The 16,490-nt window shown below is 34.4% G+C and overlaps 1 protein-coding gene across 1 annotated transcript in view; it reads right to left on the bottom strand.

The window, feature by feature from the left end:
* The window catches only part of DACH2 (dachshund family transcription factor 2), a 619,342-nt gene that overhangs the window by 353,706 nt on the left and 249,146 nt on the right, over positions 1-16,490 (bottom strand). The gene's annotated exons all lie outside the window — the stretch shown is intronic.

Genomic DNA, 16,490 nt, shown 5'->3' with positions numbered 1-16,490 from the left:
GCACTGACAGCCTCTGCACAAGGCAAGGCCTGGCAAACAACTGGAATGGGGGTCAGTCACACCTACCAGACCAACCACAGTAGGCAGCCTGTCATAACAGAAGGATCCACACAGTCCACATAGGGGACACCCCTAGAGCATATAACTCTGATGAGCAGAGGGGAGTGTGCTACTGGGAAGCATAGGAGGTCTCTTATAAAAGGCAACTTCTCCAAGGTCTAGCAAAGTAATCAACCTACCAATACATAGAAATAAAAACAACAAATTAGGCAAAATGAGGCAACAGAGAAATATGTTCCTACTGAAGAAAAAAGATAAAACCCCAGAAGAAGAACTAAGTGAAGTGGAGATAAGCAATCTACCCAATAAAGAGTTCAACATAATTATCATAAAGATGCTCAAAGAACTCAGGAGAAGAATGGATGAACAGAGTGAGAAGATAGAAGTTTTTAATAAAGTGCTAGAAAATATAAAGAAGAACCAAACTGAGATGAAGAATACAATAACTGAAATATTTAAATACACTAGAAGGAATAATCAGTAGTTCAGATGATATAGAGGAACTGATCGGTGAGTGGGAAGACAGATTAGCATAAATCACTGAAGCTGAACAGAAAAAAGGAAAAGGAATAAAAAGAAATAAGGACCGTTTAAGAAACACTTACAACATCAAGCATATTAACATTTGCATTATAGGGGTCCCAGGAGGAGAAGAGAAAGTGGCAGAGAACATATTTGAAGACATACTAGTTGAAAACCTCCCTAAACTGGGAAAGGAAACAGACATCCATGTACAGGAAGCAGAGAGAGTCCAAAACAGGGTCGATCCAAAGAGGACCACACCAAGACACTTTGTAATTAAGATAGCAAAAATTAAAGATAAAGAGAGAATATTAAAAAGCAGTGAGAGAAAAAGCAGTCAGTTAGGTACAAGGAAATGACCATAAGGCTATCAACTGACTTTTCAGCAGAAAATCTAAAGACTAGAAGGCAGTGGCATGAAATATTTGAACTGATGAAAAGGAAAAACCTACAGCCAAGAATACTCTACCAAACAAAGCTTTCATTCAGATTTGATGGAAAGAACAGAAGTTTTACAGACAAGCAAAAGCTAAAAGAGTTCAGCACCACAAAAGCAGCTTTGCAAGAAATAAACAGACCTCTTTAAATGAAAAACAAAAGGACACAGTAGAAATATGAAAATTATAAAAGGAAAAATCTCATGGGTAAAGGCAAATATACAGTAAAGGTAAAAAATCAAGCATGTATAAAGCTAGTAGGAAGGTTAAAAGAGAAAAGGAATGAAATCATCTATATACACAATACATAGTTAAGGGATACACACAAAAATGATGTAAAATATGATATCAAAAATGGTAAACATGGAGGGGTGGAGTAAAAATGCAAGGTTCTTAAAATGTGTTTAAACTTATGAAATCAGAAACAAATAATCGAAGAGAGAGAGAGAGAGATTGTGATATATAAACCTCATAGTAACCAGAAACCAAAAATCTATAATAGACACACACACACACACATGCACACACACACACAGAAAGAAAGAAATCCAAACACAACACTCAAGATAGTCATCAAATCACAAGGGAAGAGAGCAAAAGAAGAAGAAAGGAACAAAAAAGAACTACAAAAACAAACCAATAACTATAAGTACATACCTATCAATAATTACTTTAAATGTCAATGAACTAAATGCTCCAATCAAAAGACATAGAGTGGCTAAATGGATACAAAAACAAGACCTATATATATGCTGTGTACAAGAGACTCACTTCAGATCTAAAGACACACACATGCTGAAAGTAAGGGAATGGAAAAAGTTATTACAGCTAATGGGAATGAAAAGAAAGCCAGGGTAGCAATACTTATATCTATCAAAATAGACTTTAAAACAAAGAATAACGAGAGACAAAGATGGACATTACACAATGATCAAGGCATAGATCCAAGAAGACATAACAATTGTAAGTATATATACACCCAACAAAGGTGCACTTAAACACATAAAACAAATATTAACAGATATAAAGGGAGAAGTTGACAATAAGAAAATAATAGTACAACAATAGTAAGGGACTTTAACACCCCTAGTACATCAATGGACGCAACATCCACAAAGAAAATCAATAAGGAAACACTGGCCTTTAAAGACACATTAGGCCAGAGGGACTTAAGAAATATATATAGACTATTCCACCCGAAAGCAGCAGAATACATATTTTTTTCAAGTACACATGGAACAATTCTCCAGGATATATCACATGCCAGGCCAAAAAATGTCTCAATAAATTAGATAAAACTGAAATTATATCAAGTATCTTGTCTGACCACAACACTATGAGACTAGAAATCACCTTCAAGAAACAAACACAAACACGTGGAGGCTACACAACATAGTACTAAACAACCAATAGATCACTGAAGAAATCATAAAACACCAGGAGACAAATGAAAATTATAACAGAACAATCTAAAAACTATGGAACACAGCAAAAGCACTTCTAAAAGGAATTGCATAGTTATACAAGCCTAACTCAGGAAACAAGAAAAATATCAAACAACATAACCTCACACCTAATGTAACAAGAAAAAGAAGAACAAACAAAACTCAAAGTTAAACGAAAGAAAGATATCATAAAGATCAGAATAGAAATAAATGAAATAGAGACTAAAACAAATAGAAAAGATCAATGAAACTAAGAGCTGGTTCTTTGAAAAGATACACAGTATTGATAAACTTTTAGAGATACTCATAAAGAAAAAAAGAGAGAGAGCTGAAATCAATAAAATTAGAAACGAAAGAGAAGACACAACTGACACCACAGAAATACAAACGATAATAAAAGATTGCTACAAACAATTATATACAAATAAAATGGACAAACTATAAGAAATGGACAACCTATAAGAAATGGACAAATTCGAAGAAATGTACAATCCCCCAAGACTGAACCAGAAAGAAATAGAAAATACCAACAGACCAATTACCAGTAATAAAATAGAATCTGTAATAAACAAAAACAAACAAAATTCAAGGACCAGATATCTTCACAGGTGAATTCTAATAAACATTTAAAGAAGAGTTAACACCCATCTTTCTCAAACTATTCCAAAAAACTGCTGAAGAAGGAATGCTTCAAATTTCATTTTATGAGGCCACCATCACAGTGATAACAAAACCAGACAAAGATATCCAAAAAAAGAAAATCACAGGCCAATATCACTAATGATCATAGATGCAAAAATCCTCAACAAAATACTAGCTCCCAGAGACATCTGGGACAACATTAAAAGCACCAACATTCAAATTATAAGGGTCCCAGAAGAAGAAGAGAAAAAGAAAGGGACTGAGAAAATATTTGAAGAGATTGTAGTTGAAACTTCCCTAATAAGGGAAAGAAATAGTTAATCAAGTACAGGAAGTGCAGAGAGTCCCATACAGGATAAATCCAAGGAGAAACTCGCCAACACACATATTAATCAAGCTATCAAAAATTAAATAAAAAGAAAAAATATTAAAAGCAGCAAGGGAAAAGCAACGAATAACATCCAAGTGAATCCCCATAAGGATAACAGCTAATTTTTCAGCAGAAACTCTGCAAGGCAGAGAGGAGTGGCAGGACATATATAAAGTGAAGAAAGGGGAAAACCTACAACCAAGATTACTCTACCCAGCAAGGAACTCATTCAGATTTGACAGAGAAATTAAAACTGTTACAGACAAGCAAAAGATAGGAGAATTCAGCACCACCAAACAAGCTTTACAACAAATGCTAAAGGAACTTCTCTAGGCAGGACACACAAGAGAAGGAAAAGACCTACAATAACAAACCCAAATGAATTAAGAAAATGGTAATAGGGACACACATATTGATAATTACCTTAAATGTAAATGCATTAAATGCTCCAACAAAAAGGCAAAGACAGGCTGAATGGATACAAAAACAAGACCCATATATATGCTGTCTGTAAGAGACGAACTTCAGACCTAGGGACACATACAGACTGAAAGTGAGGGGATGGGAAAAGATATTCCATGCAAATGGAAATCAAAAGAAAGCTGGAGTAGCAATTCTCATATAAGACAAAATAGACTTTAAAATAAAGACAATTACAAGAGACAAAGAAGGACACTACATAATGATCAAGGGATCAATCCAAGAAGAAGATTTAGCAAATGGAAATATTTATGCACCCAACAAAGGAGCACCTCAATACATAAGGCAAATGCTAACAGCCATAAAAGGGGAAATCGACAGTAACACAATCATAGTAGGGAACTTTAACACCACACTTTCACCAATGGACAGATCATCCAATATGAAAATAAATAAGGAAACACAAGCTTTAAATGACACATTAAACAAGATGGACTTAATTGATATTTATAGGACATTCCATCCAAAAAAACAGAATATACTTTCTTCTCAAGTGCTCATGGAACATTCTCCAGGATAGATGATATCTTGGGTCACAAGTCAAGCCTTTGTAAATTTAAGAAAATTGAAATTGTATCAAGTGTCTTTTGTGACCACAACGCTATGAGACTACATATCAATTACAGGAAAAATTCTGTAGAAAATACAAACACATGGAGGCTAAACAATACACTACTAAATAACCAAGAGATCACTGAAGAAATCAAAGAGGAAATCAAAAAATACCTAGAAACAAATGACAATGAAAACACGATGACCCGAAACCTATGGGATGCAGCAAAAGGCGTTCTAAGAGGGAAGATTAAAGTAGTACAATCCTACCTCAAGAAACAAGAAATATCTCAAATAAACAACCTAACCTTACACCTAAAGCAATTAGAGAAAGAAGAACAAAAGAAACCCCAAAGTTAGCAGAAGGAAAGAAATCATAAATATCAGACCAGAAATAAATGAAAAAGAAATGAGGGAAACAATAGCAAACATCAATAAAACTAAAAGTTCTTTCTTTGAGAAGATAAACAAGATTGATAAACCATTAGCCAGATGCATCAAGAAAAAAGGGGAGAAGTCTCAAATCAATAGAATTAGAAATCAAAAAGGAGAGGTAACAACTGACACTGCAGAAAGACAAAGGATCATGAGAGATTACTATAAGCAACTATATGCCAATAAAATGGACAACCTGAAAGAAATAGACAAATTCTTAGAAAAGCACAACCTTCTGAGACTGAACCAGGAAGAAACAGAAAATATAAAAAGACCAATGACAAGCACTGAAATTGAAACTGTGATTAAAAATCTTGCAACAAACAAAAGCCCAGGACCAGATGGCTTCACAGGTGAATTCTATCAAACATTTACAGAATAGCTAACATCTATTCTTCTCAAACTCTTCCAAAATATAGCAGCGGGAGGAAGCCTCCCAAACACATTCTGCAAGGCCACCACCACCCTGATACCAAAACCAGACAAAGATGTCACACAAAAAAGAAAACTACAGGCCAATAGCACCGATGAACATAGATGCAAAAATCCTCAACAAAATACTAGCAAACAGAATCCAACAGCACATTAAAAGTATCATACAGCATGGTCAAGTGGGATTTATCCCAGGAATGCAAGGATTCTTCAATATACACAAATCAATCAGTGTGATACACCATATTAACAAATTGAAGGAGAAAAACCATATAATCATCTCAAGAGATGCAGAGAAAGCTATCGACAAAATTCAACATCCATGTGTGATAAAAAGGCTCCAGAAAGTAGGCATAGAGGGAACCTACCTCAACATAATAAAGGTCATATATGACAAACCCTTAGCCAACATCATTCTCAATGGTGAAAAACTGAAACCATTTCCACTAGGATCAGGAACAGGACAATGTTGCCCACTCTCACCACTATTATTCAACATAGTTTTGGAAGTTTTACCACAGCAATCAGAGAAGAAAAGGAAATAAAAGGAATCCAAATCAGAAAAGAAGTAAAGCTGTCACTGTTTGCCGATGACACGATACTGTATATAGAGAATCCTAAAGATGTTACCAGAAAACTAATAGAGCTAATCAATGAATTTGGTAAAGTAGCAGGATACAAAATTAATGCACAGAAATCTCTGGCATTACTATACACTAATGATGAAAAATCTGAAAGTGAAATTAAGAAAACACTCCCATTTACCATTGCAACAAAAAGAATAAAATATCTAGGAATAAACCTACTTAAGGAGACAAAAGACCTGTATGCAGAAAATTATAAGACACTGATGAAAGAAATTAAAGACGATACAAATAGATGGAGAGATATACCATGTTCTTGGATTGGAAGAATCAACATTGTGAAAATGACTCTACTACCCAAAGCAATCTACAGATTCAATGCAATCCCTATCAAACTACCACAGACATTTTTCACAGAACTAGAACCAAAAATTTCACAATTTCTATGGAAACACAAAAGACCCCGAATAGCCAAAGCAATCTTGAGAAAGACAAACAGAGCTGGAGGAATCAGGCTCCTGGACTTCAGACTATACTACAAAGCTACAGTAATCAAGACAGTATGGTACTGGCACAAAAACAGAAATATAGATCAATGGAACAGGATAGAAAGCCCAGAGATAAACCCACGCACATATGGTCACCTTATCTTTGATAAAGGAGGCTAGAATATACCATGGAGAAAAGACAGCATCTTCAAAAATCAGTGCTGGGAAAACTAGACAGCTACATGTAAAAGAATGAAATCAGAACACTTCCTAACACCATACACAAAAATAAACTCAAAATGGATTAAAGACCTAAATGTAAGGCCAGACACTATCAAACACTGAGAGGAAAACATAGGCAGAACAGTCTATGACATACATCACAGCAAGATCCTTTTTGACCCAGCTCCTAGAGAAATGGAAATAAAAACAAAAATAAACAAATGGGATCTAATGAAACTTAAAAGGTTTTGCACAGCAAAGGAAACCATAAACAAGGCCATAAGACAACCCTGAGAATGGGAGAAAATATTTTCAAATGAAGCAACTGACAAAGGATTAATCTCCAAAATTTACAAGCAGCTCATGCAGCTCAATATCAAAAAAACAAACAATGCAATCCAAAAATGGACAGAAGACATAAATAGACATTTCTCCAAAGACGATATACAGATTGCCAACAGACACATGAAATAATGCGCAACATCATTAATCATTAGAGAAATGCAAATCAAAACCACAATGAGGTATCATCTCACACTTGTCAGAATGGCCATCATGAAAATATCTACAAATAATAAATGCTGGAGAGGGTGTGGAGAGAAGGGAACCCTCATACACTGTTGGTGGGAATGTGCATTGATACAGCCACTATGGAGAACCGTATGGAGGGTCCTTAAAAAACTATAAATAGAACTACCATATGACCCAGCAATCCCACTACTGGGCATATATCCTGAGAAAACCATAATTCAGAAAGAGTCATGTACCACAATGTTCATTGCGGCTCTATTTACAATAACTAGGACATGGAAGCAACGTAAGTGTCCATTAACAGATGAATGGATAAAGAAGATGTGGCACATATATACAGTGGAATATTACTCAGCCATAAAAAGAAATGATATTGAGTTATTTGTAGTGAGGTGGTTGGACCTAGAGTCTGTCATATAGAGTGAAGTAAGTCAGAAAGAGAAAAACAAATACCGTATGCTAACATGTGTATATGGAATCTAAAACAAAAATTATTCTGAAGAACCTAGGGGCAGGACAGGAATAAAGATGCAGATGTAGAGAATGGACTTGAGGACATGGGGAGCGGAATGGTAATCTGGGAAGAACTGAGAGTGTTGCATGGACTTATATATACTTGAAATTTAAAATAGATAGCTAGTGGGAAGCAGCCACATAGCACAGGGAGATCAGCTTAGTGGTTTGTGACCATCTAGAGGGGTGGGTTATGGAGGGTGTGAGGGAGATGCAAGAGGGGGGAAATATGGGAATATATGTATATGTGTAGCTGATTCACTTTGTTATAAAGCAGAAACTAACACACCATTGTAAAACAATTATACTCCAAAAAAGATGTTAAAAAAGAAAAAAAACCCAGCAAGGTCCTACTGTATATATATATATATATATATATATATATATATATATATATATATATACACACACATACATACACATATATATATGTATATATATATATGTATAACTGAATCACTTAGCTGTACAGTAGAAATACAGAACACGTAAATCACCTAAACTTCAATGAAACATTTTTTTAAAAAGTCAACATCCATTTATTATAAGAATTCTCCACAAAATGGGCATAGAGGCAACAAACCTTGACCTAATAAAGGCCTTATATGACAAGCCCACAGCTAACATCATATTCAACAGTGAAAAACTGAAAGTATATCCTCTAAAATCAGGAACAAGACAAGGATGCCCACTCTCACCGATTTTATGCAACATAGTTTTGGAAGTCCTAGCCACTGCAATCAGACAAGAAAAAGAAATATAAGGAATCCAGATTGGAATGGAAGAAATAAGACTGTCACTGTTACTATGCAGATGGCATTATAATATATACAGAAAATCCTAAAGATACCACCAAAATACTAGAACTCATCAGTGAATTCAGTAAAGTTGCAGGATACAAAATTAATATATAGGAACCTGTTGCATTTCTAGACACTAACAATGAACTATCAGAAAGAGAAATTAAAACAATCCCATTTACAATCGCATCAAAATGTATAAAATGCCAAGGAATAAATCTAAGTAGGAAAAGACCTGTTCAAAGAAACTATAAGACACTGATGAACAAGACTGAAGATGACACAAACAGATGGAAAATATACGATGTTCATGGACTGGAAGAATTAATATTGTTAAAATGACCATACTACCCAAGGCAATCTACAGATTCAATGCAATTCCTATCAAAATACAAATGGCATTTTTCATAGAAGTGTAATAAATAATTCATCGTTTGAATTAGAATACAAATTCTAAAATTTGTGTGGAAACACAAATGACCCCAAATAGCTAAACCAATATTAAGTAAAAAAAAGTACAAAACTGGAGATGTCACACTCCTGATTTCAAACTATACTACAAAACTATAGTAATCCTATCTGTATGGTACTGGCACAAATACAGACACATAGATCAATGGTACAGAATAGAGAGCCCAGAAATAAACCCATACACTTATGATCGATTAATCTACAACAGAGAATGTAAGAACATATAATGGTGAAAAGGCAACCTCTTCAGTAAATAGTGTTGGGAAACTTAACAGTTACTTGCAAAGGAATCAAACTGGATTACTATCTCACACCATGAACAAATATAAATTCAAAATGGATTGAAGACTTAAATGTAGGACCTGAAACTATAAAACTCCTAGAAGAAAACACAGGCAATAAGCTCTTTGACATCGGTTTTAATAATATTTTTTTGATACATCTCCTCGGGCAAGGGAAGCAAAAGCAAAATAAACACACGGGACTACATCGAAGTAAAAAGCTTTTGTACAGTGACGGGAACTATCAACAGAATGTAAATGTCACCTACTGAATGGGAGAACATATTTTCAAAGGATATATCCGATAAGGAGTTCATATCCAAAAATATACAAAAAGTTCATACAATTCAACATCAAAAGAACAAACAACCTGATTAAATCTGTGTAGACATTTTTCCAAGGAAAACATACAGATTGCCAACAAGCACATGAAAAAATGCTCAACACCACTATTCATCAGGGAAACTCAAATCAAAATCACAATGAGGTATCACCTCACACCTATCAGGATGGCTATTATGAAAAAGACAACAAAAACGAGTATTGGCAAGGATGTGGAGAAGAGCAAACCCCTTTGCGTTGCTGGTGGGAATGTAATTGGTGTAGCCATTATGGAAAATAGTATGAAGGTTCCTCAAAAAATTAAAAATAGAACTACCATATGATCCAGCAATTCCACTCCTGGAGATTTATCCAAAGAAAACAAAAACACTATTTTGAAAAGGTATTTATACCCCTATATTCATTGCAGCATTATTTACAATAGCCAAGATACGGAAGAAACCTACGTTCCCATCAATAGATGAATGCATAATGAAGAAGTGGTATACATATAAAATGGAATACTACTCACCCGTAAAAAAGAATAAAATCCCATCATTCATGACAACATGGATGGACCTTGAAAAGTGTTCTTTTTTAAAACTAAAAGTTTAGCTACCTACATACACATAGACACACACTAAAGATTTGGGAGCACTTAATAAAGCACTATAAAGCTTATCATCATCATCATCACCATCATCATCCTGTAAGGTTTGCTTAAATTCCAAGTTTTCTCCTCCACCTACACTGGAAATAAGCAATGGCTTTTGCTCTATGAGCCATCAATATAATACAAAAATGATTCACAGGCGTCTAATAAATTGGGTGGAGACATTTTTAGGTTAGGATAATTATAATATATATAGAAAAAAAGCACTGGCAAATATAGAAATCAGTGTTTTGGAAACCCAGATTTAGCTGATATAATAAATGAAGTTCCTGTTATTAAACTGATATAGTTAATCTTTTTGTTTAGTGGAGATACCGAAATTGTATGTTAGTCTAAACTCCATATTAGAAAATTTTAGTCATTCAACTCTGGCTCCTATTAGGCCAGTGGTTCTTCCTGGACACACGAGAAACAAAGAAAAGGCAATGACATAAAAGCAGTTACCATTTGTGTGACATGAAGCATGCCTTACAATATTACTCATTGAAAAAGTCAAAGATAGTCACAGAAACAGAAATGTCTTAAGTTGACCATTAAAAAGGTTGGTTTGGTTCTTTCTAGATAGATCTCTCCTGTCTTACACTCACAGAAGAAAGGCCTAGGACCACTCTGTCCTCCTTACGACCACTTCTTAGCATCCAAGCCAACTGAATAAGAATATGAAATGCATCTTGAGAAGGGAAGGGTGCTGATTCCAATCATGCTATCAGGCTAACTGGCATTATACCATATCATGAAGCTAACATCTCACTGCAAAGACCTGGCAGAATTCTACTTATGGCTCTTCCAATCCTGAGCTGATTGTTGTAGCTACTATTACAGGATTGGATATTCACAGGCTCAGTTTCCCAGGGAGTTGGATGGCAGCTGAAATTCCTAAAAATATTTTGTCACAATAGAACTCGAAGAAAAAAAAAAAACCAAACAGATGAAGAATCTGCTATCTTTTAAAGAGTGAACACTACAGGAATTTCATTTGAAGCACTTTATTACTTCCTTGTAAGCTGTCAGTTTAAGTCTCTCTCAGGCCAAATTCCATGTCTGTCTGTTTGAAATGGTTCATAAACTGAGGAAAGGGGAGTAGTCATATTTTGGGAAATTCAAAGGCACACATGACTAATCCGTGCTTTGAGTGTGATCCAGGGATATTAGCACTTCTCCAGATCTGCAGAGAAAGATGGGGATAAAAGTCCTTCTTCTTTTTCCCTCTATAATCCAAAATATTTTACAGAAAATACTAGGTAATAGGATTATTTTGTATTAATGACCTATCAGGGAATTAAGACACAGATTTCACAATAGAAACAGAGACAGAAACATGAGATGAGAATATCAGCAGTACAATATTATGAAGGCAAAAAAAAATTAAATTTCATCATTTTTTAGTAACTCAATAAAAGGCTGGATGGAATTTGAGAAAAATCTGACTCACCAAATGAATTTTATTTCAATGTGTTGTAATGTTTTCTCATATTGTTTGGTGCAGAACAGATGTTCAAGAAACATATGTTAATGAAAAGACAACCTCAGAATGGGAGAAAATATTTGCAAAAGAAGCAACAAAAGATTAATCTCCAAAATATACAAACAGATCATGGAGCTCAATATCAAAAACACAAACAACCCAATTAAAAAATGGGCAGAAGACCTAAATAGACATTTCTCCAGAGAAGACATACAGATGGACAAGAGGCACATGAAAAGATGCTCAACATCACTAATTATTACAGAAATGCAAATCAAAACTACAATGAGGTATCACCTCACACCAGTCAGAATGGCCAGCATCAAAAAATCTACAAACAATAAATGCTGGAAAGGGTGTGGAGAAAAGGGAACCCTCTTGCACTGTTGGTGGGAATGTAAATTGATACAGCCACTGTGGAGAACAGTATGGAGGTCCCTTAAAAAACTAAAAATAGAACTACCATACGACCCAGCCATCCCACTACTAGGCATATACCCTGAGAAAACCATAATTCAAAAGGACACATGTACCCCAAGGTTCATTGCAGCACTATTTCCAATAGCCAGGACATGGAAACAACCTAAATGTTCAACAACAGATGAATGGATAAAGAAGATGTGGTACATATATACAATGGAATATTACTCAGCCATAAAAAGGAACGAAATTGGGTTATTTGTAGAGATGTTGATGGAGCTAGAGTCTGTCATACAGAGTGAAGTAAGTCAGAAAGAGCAAAACAAATATCATATATTAACACATATATGTGGAATCTAGAAAGATGGTACAGAGGAACCTATTGCAGGACGGGAATAGAGACGTAGACATAGAGAACGGATATGTGGACACAGGAGGGGAAGGGGAGGGTGGGATGAATTGGGAGATTAGGATTGACATATATACACTACTATGCATAAAATAGATAGCTAGTGGGAACACGCTATAAAGCACAGGAAGCTCAGCTCGGTGCTCTGTCACTACCTAGATGGGTGGGATGGGGGGGTGTGGGAGGGAAGTCCAAGAAGGAGGGGATATAGGTATACATATAGCTGATTCACTTCATTGTACAGCAGAAACTAACACAAGATTGTAAAGCAATTATACTCCAATTTAAAAAAAGAAACATATGTTAAATGAAAATCATGAATTATATACATTTTTATCTATAGATAGATATTAATTGATGATAGATACATACATATATACATACATACTATATCTCTTGGCCTATAGTTACATAGATATAATCTCTAAATGGATATCAGACAATATTGTCAAGAATAGCACATGTGGGTCCTATCTTAGTGAAAAAAGAATTATCATCAGTAATTAGTATGTTGATTATACATATAGAAATTAATTTTTGAAGTAATTTTTAGATACCTAAGTACAGTTAAATATCCCAAGTATTTTAATGACCCTACACCAATGCACACACACACACACACACACACATTTTTATTTATACTTTTCATTTGCTAAATGAGATACGTTTATTAATACCAGAGACTTTAGCATACCCACTCTCTGAATTATCTCAAGATCTGAATTAGTGGGGTTTGAATGAATCAGTTTCCATTATATAGAGGAAATATAACGAAGAGGAAAATAAACATCTTTGAAATGGAAAAACGATACACATCAAAAAAGGAAATAAAATCACATAAAGTAGAAAATTTGAAATACCTTTATGCTAAGCAGATAAAACAATATGGCATACCTGATATTACTATGCATTTTTAAGAATTTACATGTCAAGCTATATGAATAATAGAGAACTCTTCTCAAATCTAAGCATGATGACTTAACCATTTCTAAACCTTTTTACTTGCATTTTTTTGCTTGCAACTGTTGGGGGGAAAATAACAATTTAAAGGCAAAAATAACATACAAAAACATCACTATATTTAAAAAGAGATCTCATGATCATTGTATTTTGTTACCCTTAGACCCCATTTTCAAATTGCAAATGCAAAGAAATAATATAAACAAATGGAGAATAAGTTTCATTTACTTAGGCAAACTCAGCAGGGTTCAAAGAGGCTTCTCCAGACATATGACATTGAAACAGAAGGTAACAGCAGACTCTTATCAATAATTAATTTGACAGTTGTATGTAAAATTATACAGAGCTGTAAAATATTATCTCTTTCTTTACAAAAAAATGTTGAGACATAAGGACCTGAAACAGGAAAATACTGTAAAGCATTTTAACAGTCATTTGGGAAAAAAAGGATAATTCTCAACCCATAACAGATCATATTAAAAATATCAACTGAATTCTTCAAAAGTATATTTAAGCAAAATTAATGAAAGTTAAGTTTGTAATGGATAGTAAGTGTAATACCAAATATGAAACTTACTGATAGCTAAATTGAGAATTGATTCTCTCTCAATTATCTTTGCTAATGGAGGAGTGAAGAAGTGTGTCTAATGCAAAATAATGCATAATCCCAGAATTATTTCTACTTGGCTTACAGAGCAGTTTTCTTCTTATATGACTGGAAGTGAGTAGGATATCCTTGAGCATGTAAAATAAATTAATGTATTCTAAGAAGAGAAATTACTATAGAGCTGTGCAGATTCTTCTTCCTTCCCGTTTAATGATTTTTCTACTGTCTGCCATTTAGACTGAAGTATTCATGCCTTTCCCTACTCAGTCCTTTATCTATCTCTATCATCTCCTTCTAGGCACAAGCAAAGGGTTATGAATTGAGGAGTCTTTTTTTTTCCCAATAATTCTCACTGTGGTAAATCCAAGTTGTAAGACAGAAGGCCAAGGCTCTAATCCAAGGAAGGAGGCTCCGTTATCTTGTAGGAATTGAAGCATACATGCCAGATAAACTAGGAGGGGATGAAAACCTCAAACTGGATTTTAACATTTACTATAAGACATCATGATGATGAGGAAAAAGTATGGGCCCTGGACTTTAAAACACCAGGGTCTGAAACCCAGTTCTGCCACTCAGTTGCTCTGTAACCTTAAGCAATTAATTTAAACTCACTGAGCCATACATTGTTTACTTGAAAAATGAAGACAATATTCATAAGGTTACTATAAGATTAAATGAAGTGTATATAAAACACTTAGCACCCATGTCTGGTACATAATAGAAACTTAATATATATTACAGGTTTTTCTCGACAGATAAGGTACCGAAGTTTACTCAAGAGTACATTAGCCTCAAAGCAATTATAAAATCCTTTTTTTCTTCCATCTACACAGGATACATCTTTCATCAGGACACAGATCTGATTATTTACATGGTACTGATTCTAGGCTCTGTCAATGTATTTCAGAAGTCAATAAATAGATTATCATTTATTGAGCACCAAGCTCAGGCACTGTTATGCCCTCTATATTCATTTATATGCCCAGGGCTGCTTTCTTCTTGTATCAGAATTTGTTTATAAATATTTAAAGTCTAAAAAATCATTATCTAATCCCCAAAGCCTGAGTCTCTTCCTAAATTCTCTGTCTTAGCTAATGACATAATCATCCAACTTATAACCTAGGCTAGACATGAATCATCCTAGATTTCATCCTCTCGCTCTCTATTTTGATCAGTTATCAAGTTTGATTAATTCTAATTATGAAGCAACTATGAATCTCTTTTCTACTCTACTGAATTCTCCTCAACTCAGGTCCTCAGTATTTCTCCCTTCATTGCTACTTACCTTCAACAGCAATTGTTTTTAAAGCATTTACTCAGTTACTTATCAGTGGTTCCTTTTACCTACAGCAGCTTTTTTTTTATTTGAACAAAATCCTATATGAAATAGAACATGTAAAATTCTGAGGCGGAAGTGGGGAACCTAGAAGTACTTCCCCAATCCCATGTCAGCCAGTAAGGAAAGTCCTTGAAAGACCCTTTGGAAAACCATTGGTCTATAGGGAAAATCCTAAACTGTTAAACAAGATAGCTTCACAAGCTGGTTTTTCCCACTCTTTCTACCTCTAACTGTATCGCCTATAAGTCTCCCATCTTAAATCTCTGCTCCAGTCTCTTCCACTTAATTGCTATTCCCCCTAGCATACCAGGTCCTTTCTCATCAGTGTATATCTGTCTACAGAGGATGTTTTTCCTCTGATTCTCCATCTGTCCAACACTCAGCCTATAAGACATAACTCAAATCTCTATGAGCATTACCCAACTTAACAAATTGATTTAGTTGCTCCCATTCTGTGATATTATAGCACCTTGTATGTACTTGTATTATAGTCTCTATCATACTTTAATGAAATTGAAATTATTAGTTTACATGACCTTCTCCCTAATTCTACTGTGACAAGGACTACTACTCATATAATTTTGCATTACCTAGGACCTAATACCCAAAACACATTAGGTTTTTTTTAGTTTTTTGTATCATTGAAGATACAAAGATCATATTGTCATTAAATACATTTTCTACCACATAGTAGCTTTAATGATTTTTAAAGGTTCAGTTAGAGAAATAGCAAGCTTATTTTTTTTCAATTCTTTTTTTTTAATTGAGGTATAGTTGCAAGCTTATTTTTAAGTGTTTTATGTGCTTTTATGTTCTTTTTTTTTAGAGAATCAAAAATGCAAATTTATGAGACCGGTATTTTTAGGGGAGTACTGTTTATCACAGTGTTCGATGAAAAACACTGAATCATTATTTAAGACAATGACTACTTGCACTTTCTTCTTTTCTAATCATAAGGTACTACCAGGGATGATGCATATTATTTCTACATTTTATCCTAGAGTAATAACATGGAAAAGATACACAGATGC

This window comes from Balaenoptera ricei, chromosome X, assembly GCF_028023285.1.
Source record: "Balaenoptera ricei isolate mBalRic1 chromosome X, mBalRic1.hap2, whole genome shotgun sequence".
In the NCBI taxonomy this organism is placed as follows: Eukaryota; Metazoa; Chordata; class Mammalia; order Artiodactyla; family Balaenopteridae; genus Balaenoptera; species Balaenoptera ricei.
This window is presented reverse-complemented; position numbering and strand designations above follow the sequence as displayed.